This window comes from Idiotropiscis lumnitzeri, chromosome 19, assembly GCF_059441095.1.
Source record: "Idiotropiscis lumnitzeri isolate Australia: NSW breed Sydney's pygmy pipehorse chromosome 19, RoL_Ilum_1.0, whole genome shotgun sequence".
In the NCBI taxonomy this organism is placed as follows: Eukaryota; Metazoa; Chordata; class Actinopteri; order Syngnathiformes; family Syngnathidae; genus Idiotropiscis; species Idiotropiscis lumnitzeri.
In genome coordinates this window covers 1,165,444-1,172,973 of record NC_142409.1, presented here as the reverse complement: position 1 = coordinate 1,172,973, position 7,530 = coordinate 1,165,444, and the positions used below count along the sequence as shown (strand labels likewise).

At 39.7% G+C, this 7,530-nt stretch overlaps 1 long non-coding RNA gene across 1 annotated transcript in view; it reads right to left on the bottom strand.

The window, feature by feature from the left end:
• Nucleotides 1–465: 465 nt before the first annotated feature.
• LOC148317961 (uncharacterized) overlaps nt 466–7,530 on the bottom strand; it is an 8,653-nt gene continuing 1,588 nt past the window's right edge. The window contains exons 3-4 of the long non-coding RNA XR_015839854.1: nt 4,148–4,236; nt 466–535 (exon numbers count right to left, since the gene is read on the bottom strand). This is a non-coding gene — a long non-coding RNA (uncharacterized LOC148317961). The remainder of the gene's footprint in view (nt 536–4,147; nt 4,237–7,530) is intronic.

Genomic DNA, 7,530 nt, shown 5'->3' with positions numbered 1-7,530 from the left:
ACACATATATATATATACATATATATACACACATATATATATATATATATATAGATATATATACACACACATATATATATATATATACATATATATACACACACATATATATATATACATATATATACACACACATATATATATATACATATATATACACACACATATATATATATATATATACATATATATACACACACATATATATATACACATATATATACACACACATATATATATATATATATATATATACACATATATATATATATATACACACATATATACACACACATATATATACACACACACATATATACACTCGCATATATACACACACACACACACACATATTTACACATACACATATATATATACACATATATAGAAACATATATATGTAGAATTAGACATTGTTAAACATAATTGATTAACCATAAAAATATAAACAAAAAAAAGACTTACAAGTGGCATGAATCGAATAAAGCTGAACAAGAAAGTCTTGAAATCTTTTGTTGAGCGGCCGATTATTGCACTGCAAAACAACAATGACAAACAAGAGAATAAGCACAAAAAAACATTACAACTGGGAGAAATGCAATGGTTATTCACTGAACAAAAAAAATACCTGGTTGAAATTCATCTTGGACCCGAAATCTAAATAAGTGCTTAGCCTTTATGTTTGGCATTTGCATGTTTGCCAGAATCATGCGTCTGTTTTCGCTCGTTGACAACAATAAACATTAAAGAGGACATCTTGTGGAAAATTGCCTTTATCATGGTTTGGATACAAAAAAAATCGCTAGAGGTATTTCCCTCCCCACTCTTCAATTGTGAATAAATCCGACCAAATTTAGTGGCAGTACATGAAACAGTGTTCCCTCACCACTTTTGTACTTCACATTTTTTGCCTTAAGTGCTACGCAGAAAAATAAATAAATAAAAAAGAAAATTACAGCACGGTGGCCCGACTGGTTAGCACGATGGCCACCCAATGCGGAGATCGTGGGTTTGAGGCCTCCGGCCTTCCTGTGTGGAGTTCGTGTGTTCTCCCCGTGCCTGTGTGGTTTTCCTCCGGGTACTCCGGTTTCCTCCCACATTCCAAAAACATGTATGACAGGTTGATTGGAAACTCTAAATTGCCCCTAGGTATGAGTGTGAGCGCGGATGGTTGTTTGTTTATGTGTGCCCTGCGATTGGCTGGCAACCAGTTGAGGGTGTCCCTCACCTACTGCCCGAAGATAGCTGGGATAGGCTCCAGCACCCCCGTGACCCTAGTGAGGAGAAGTGGAACAGATAATGGACAGATGGATAAAAAAAAAAAGAAAAATTTTTTGCCATATCGGCAACAATGTTTTGAAAAACCTATTTTTGCAATGAGATGAGTTGACTTGGAGGCTTTGTACATAGCCAGGGCACTCATAAAAGGCGCAATTAATTCCCAGCATGAGATCGAACAATGAGAGCCCGAGTGGATTTATCCCGTGAGATTGGCTGCATTGACCCAGCATAATACCTTGTTGTATTTACTTGGAAATATTTCTCAAAACAGCCCACAAGCACCACACTCAAGTAGTGTTGGTTTACAAGGCCCAGTGGTAACTTGAGCAGGGTGTTTTGTTCTGAGATTAAGTGCAAAAATTGAACAGCTAATATGGTGCAATATCAGAAATCAGAAATCCCTTTATTGTCATTGTACTCAAGTGTGCAACGAGATTAGAGAGCTCCCCTCTCCAGTGCAATACAACAATAATTCAGATAGATATATACATAAGATAAATAAGAGAATAGTTAGTGCAATGGAAAATAATACTGGATAGGATATATGAAAACACATCACGTTGCTGTTCTGCAAGGTAAGGGTGGTCGTGTGTGTGTGTGAGAGTTTAGAATGGAGATGGCTCTTGGAAAGAAACTGTTTCTCAGTTTTTTGCAAAGTATGCAAAGTAAATCACAGAGTTAAAATTTTTGGGATTAATCTCCAGATTTAACACTTGAATTATGACAGCCCAAATGTGTGTGTGAATCAAAATTGGGAACAGAAAATCAAAAACTGAATTGGTGATGGAATGAATTGTGACATCCCTAATATGTCATTGCCATAGTCATAGCCCTTAAGAAAAGACATAATAGAAAACAGTAGGACCTAGAGCTGTAAGCAGGTTGGGGTACTGGCACGTTGGTATAATGGCAAATTGGAAATGCATTTTTTTTAAATCAAGTATATCAGATTAAAACAAATTTTGATCAAATATAATCCCTATGAAAGGCCCAAAATATTCAAGGAAAATTAAAAAAGCCTACTTCCTTTCGAGTTTCTCAGATTTTTTTTTTTAAAGATGACGAAAAGTGGTACAGATAATGGATGGATGCATGGACCCCTGTAAATGTGCAAAAATGGGCCAAAATTGGACTTTCAAAAATTCAACGTACCAGGATTGGTTTTTACTTTCCCACTCGAGGTGGCGCTACAGAGCCATTTTGTTTGCATAGTTTATGCCGACTTTAAAATAATCAAAATTTTCACCAAGCCCGATCAGTGTGCAAGGTTTGGAGAGTTTGTGTGCATGTTTAACGTGTCAAAAATGCAGCGGTCGGTGCTCGGGCCTTAATAAAAGGAATTCAAGAAGCTAGGCTGCAGTAACTCTTAAGCTTCGAGAGACTGGTTTTCCAGCACATCAGGGACTGCCTTCTTCCCACTCTGGACCCCTACCAGTTTGCATACCAGGCTAACAGATCCACTGAGGACGCCATCGACACTGCTCTGCATGTTGTGCTGGGCCACCTGGAACAACGTGCAGAGCTATGCCAGGATGCTCTTTGTGGACGAGAGCTCAGCATTCAACACAATCATCCCAGACATCCTCGTCGCCAAACTGGACATTCTCGGCCTCCCTGCCCTCACACGTATCTGGATTAAGGACTTTCTGACCAACAGACCCCAGACTGTGTTGCTCGGCCCCTACACGTCCTCCACCCGTACGCTGAGCACCGGTTCCCCTCAAGGATGCGTGCTGAGCCCTCTCCTATACACCCTCTACACCTACGACTGCAGCCCGGCCCACGGTAACAACACCATCATCAAGTTAGCTGACGATACGACAGTGGTCGGTCTGATCTCTGAAGGTGACGAGACAGCCTACAGAGAGGAGGTCCAGAGACTGACGGCTTGGTGCGAGGACAACAGACTGCAACTCAACATTGCAAACACAAAGGAGATCGTCATCCACTTCAGGAGGAACAAGACGGTGCCGCCTCCCCTCTGCATCGAAGGCATGTGTGTAGAGAGGGTCCACACGTTCAAGTTCCTGGGAGTACAGATCTCCGATGACCTTTCTTGGACACACAACACCACAGCAGTGGTAAAGAAGGTCCACCAGCGTCTGCCCTTCCTTAGAGTCCTCAGGAAATTCAACCTGGACAGGGAGCTGCTGCTGCCTTCTACCACTCGTCCATCGAGAGCCTGCTGGCGTACTGTGTCTCCACCTGGTACAGAGGCTGCACTGAGGCAGACAGAGTGAGGCTCCAGAGGATGGTCAAAACAGTGCAAAGGATTATTGGCTGCCCTCTCCCCTCACTGTCGGACATCTACACCGCCCGGTGCATCAGCAGGGCTCTCAATATCGTCAAAGACAATACCCACCCAAACTCACACCGGTTCGACCTGATGCCCTCTGGCAGGTGCTACAGGTGCATCAAATCAAGGACCAATAGACTGAGAAACAGTTTCTTTCCAAGAGCCATCTCCATTCTAAACTCTCACACACACACACGACCACCGTTACCTTGCAGAACAGCGACGTGATGTGTTTTTATATATCCTATTTCGTATTATTTTCCATCTCACTATTTATTCTCTTATTTATCCACTTTATATGTTTAATTGAATTATTGTTGTATTGCACTGGAGAGGGGAGCTCTCTAATCTTGTTGCACACTTGAGTACAATGACAATAAAGGAATTTCTGATTTCAGATTTCTGATTGTCCGGTGAATACATTGAGGTTGCAGAACTTTCTTCCTGTCATTTGGATTTAGGTGAAAGACTTCATACAAACCCAGCCCTCATGTGGACTGAGTACAAGTGAACAGCAGACGTATTTATTATGTAAAACACAGCACTATCACACGGTGAAAACGGCCTGACCTTTCAATCATGGTTCCATTCTGGATCATCCATACATCACAGTAGGTTCTTGCCACCAACATTGCAGCAATAAGGATCAGGTATCCAGTCTGAAAACAGTGACAAGAGAATAGTTACTTCAAGACTGTAAAGCACTCTTGCTAATTATGATTTTTACTGATTTTGCAAGGCCCACAGAATATTGTGTTCTAATGCTATAAAAACCGCCTGTAGCCTTCTGCCCGGAGGCAGGCCAACAATCATCGTGCTGGCTGACCATTGAGGGGAGTGTGCGCTACAAATCTCTTTCAAGTGAATGACAGCGTGGGATTTTTATTTGTATATTTTTAACCACAAACTTCAATCTTTTTTAATAAATATGGTGACGTCCAGACCGTCTTCACTAGATCCTTTCCAGGAATGGTTGTTTTGACGCTGCTGGATACTAAAAAGGGAGCAGACCCTTTTTTTGGGTTGATATCAGATCATGACACCCCTAACATATAGACAGACAAATGTTGACTCTCACATTTGCACCATCTTTGAGTGAGAACTGAATAAACACTTGCCTGCACTGAAATCAGGCAAAGAAATTCAACCCTTGTCCATACCAACAACATGCACAGTGTGAATTTGTGGCTAGTATTTGCACAGTCAGTCTAAAAATTAAATTGACAACACATTAACTTTACATTTTTAGTTATTATTATGTATGTATTAATGTGTTGTGTAGAAACTGATAAAATGTAAATTGAAAATGTTCTAGTTTCTGAAAGTATTTGTCAGTTATACTGTAAAAATGGAGCGGAATGTAAAAACGTACTTTGGAAGTCCATTTACTGACTAACGAGGCAGCGCTAAGCGTGCTAATCGCTAAAATTAATTACAGAGTAATAAGTGCTTCGATGTACGCTCGACTTTTAACAGAAGTCTGACTCGAACCGCGTTTGGGCGGAGAGCCAGCAGCTATGAACAGAAATGTTGTATTCCAACCATTAAGTATAGAAACATAAAATAAGACAATGGCTATGTTAGCAATTTAGCAGACGCTATCAGACCGGAACGCGGAAACGGATGACGATACCACGACGAAGAGGTTTGACGTCAAACGTATTGTAGCGTCTTTAAAAGACCACGTCAGAATTCCATTCAGTTCTCGACTTTTTATTCTTACAGAAAAATGGCTCTGTTGGCCATAACCGATCAAATACCAGGCAACTCGTACCGCCATTTTCAATGGATCACTCGTTCGCTCGCACGCACCTCCAGTCCAGTGAGTTGCGCAATGCATTCACAGGAATCGGACACAACATAACTCAGAGAAACACAAATGTCAACACGAGAACAGACAACAGACAATCCAATTTGTTACAGTATAGTAAATATTTGTCATATCATCAATATTTGCACCACAGAGTACTGAGTTTTGAGATCCTCTCAATAATAGTTCTCTGTCAGGTTTAAATGCCCTGACGCCTTTTTTAGACTGAAACAACTTACTGAAGGTGGCTGAAAATCAGAAATAAATCAGGCAAGGTTTTAGTTTTTACCGGTCGCGAACGGGGAGAGAGATGCAGCGGAGAAGACAACTCGTCTTGCTTAGTTCAGCCCTGCACACTTCTCTCTCTCGTCTCTCATCCCGCCACTTCCTCTTTTATTAGAGCTTGACTCCTGGAAGCAGGTGGTTAACTGACAATGCAGGTCTCTTTTAGACTAAACTAATCACCAGAAGACTGGAGAGTAACTGACAATGGGAGTCTGTTTTAGACTCCAATAGGCAGGAAATCATAACTCACAGTGAATGCCTAAAGCAAAAATGTAAGTGTGTGTGTGTGTGTGTGCGGGTGCTAAAGCAAAAATGTAAGCGTCTGTGTGTGTGTAATCATTACTGAGTGTATAAAAACATGATTAGATATACACGAACTGATTACATAAAGTTACTTGAAGTTATTGTGATCTTCACCTTATCTTACATTCTCAAAATTATATTTATCAATTTAGCTTTGCTGAGGGACATTTTTAGTGACATAATCTAACATCAATATACAATGAACATCTACATTCGTACAAAATATAAAAAAAATGGTGGTGGGGCGGCGCGAATTGTTTTCTTCTAGGTAGGTGGGGCGTGACAGAAAATAATTGAGAAACACTGCATTGATGGAACACTTGGTTCCTGTACAGTTTTCCATCATTCATTGTTTAAGGTACAATGTTAGCCATTGGGGCCAAAAAAAAAATCAAACAATAAAAGGGTTTATTCAGAAATTTGTTTGGAGTATGCTCTCCAAGTGTGAATGTTGTAAGTCCAGGTTAGAAGCTATGATTATTTTTCCATACCTTTGATTGAGGAAAAATACAGTTTATATATTTGAGCTGTCATGAAAGCAAAAACATACTGCATGGTGTCAAAGTTTAAGTTTTACTCGAAATATGTCTTCACAAAACCCTTAATTACTCAGTATTTTCCTACTTAGTATTTTCCTATAACAGGATTTTTATTTAAACAATTGAATTTTATTAAAAAAAATTTAGACAGCAGATTACTAAAGAATGACTAATGGTAGAAATATATTTTTTCTTTAGGTTGGTTCCATGTCATTTGAAGACTGGTTAAATTTGTCTAAAATGGCTGGAATTCAGGGGCTTGGCTGTGCTACAAATGGCTGGTATTTATCCATCCATCGATTATCTTATGCACTTATCCTTATGAGGGTCATGGGTGTGTTTGGAGCCTATCCCAGCCGTCATCAAATATAAAATCAAAATTGATCAAATTTGTGTGAATGTCGCACTGAATGGAAATTAGTTTGACACCCATAACCTGGGCAACACTCAGGCATAATTGGTGCAAAAGATGTTATAGCTGGTATAACAAAAATGATTTATTATTTACAGCATCAAAAGGTGCAATAACCAGGAATCTACCTTTGGCCCCACTGTGACACAGTATTCTAGTTAAGGTAAGCCATTTTCGACTGTGTTTAATGTTAAATGTTTCCGTAGTTAGAAGCAGCAGTTTCAAATACAACCGGGACTTGTAAACTTGATGGGATCTTGGGTACACATCCTATCTTATCTGGTCTTGGTCTCGTTTTTTGTACAAAAAAAAATGTTACAAGATGTGTGAATTTCAATTCCTTGTACACATCTTTCCAAGTAGATCGGGTAAAAATATAAACATATTTTTGCCCAGTTTAGTTCTGACTCCCGGGATCTGCTGCTGTATTATGTGTGTGGGGAGAGCTGATGGCATGTTAGCACATGTGTTTGTGTCCTGCTGTTTTATAAATGTGTATTTTTTAATGTGATTATGTTTTAAATGTTATTTTTGTGTGCGTGTGCGGGGGTGTGTACGTGTGTGTGTTCTTGTCTAAAAGCCGTTCTTGGGATGGGCATTGGAT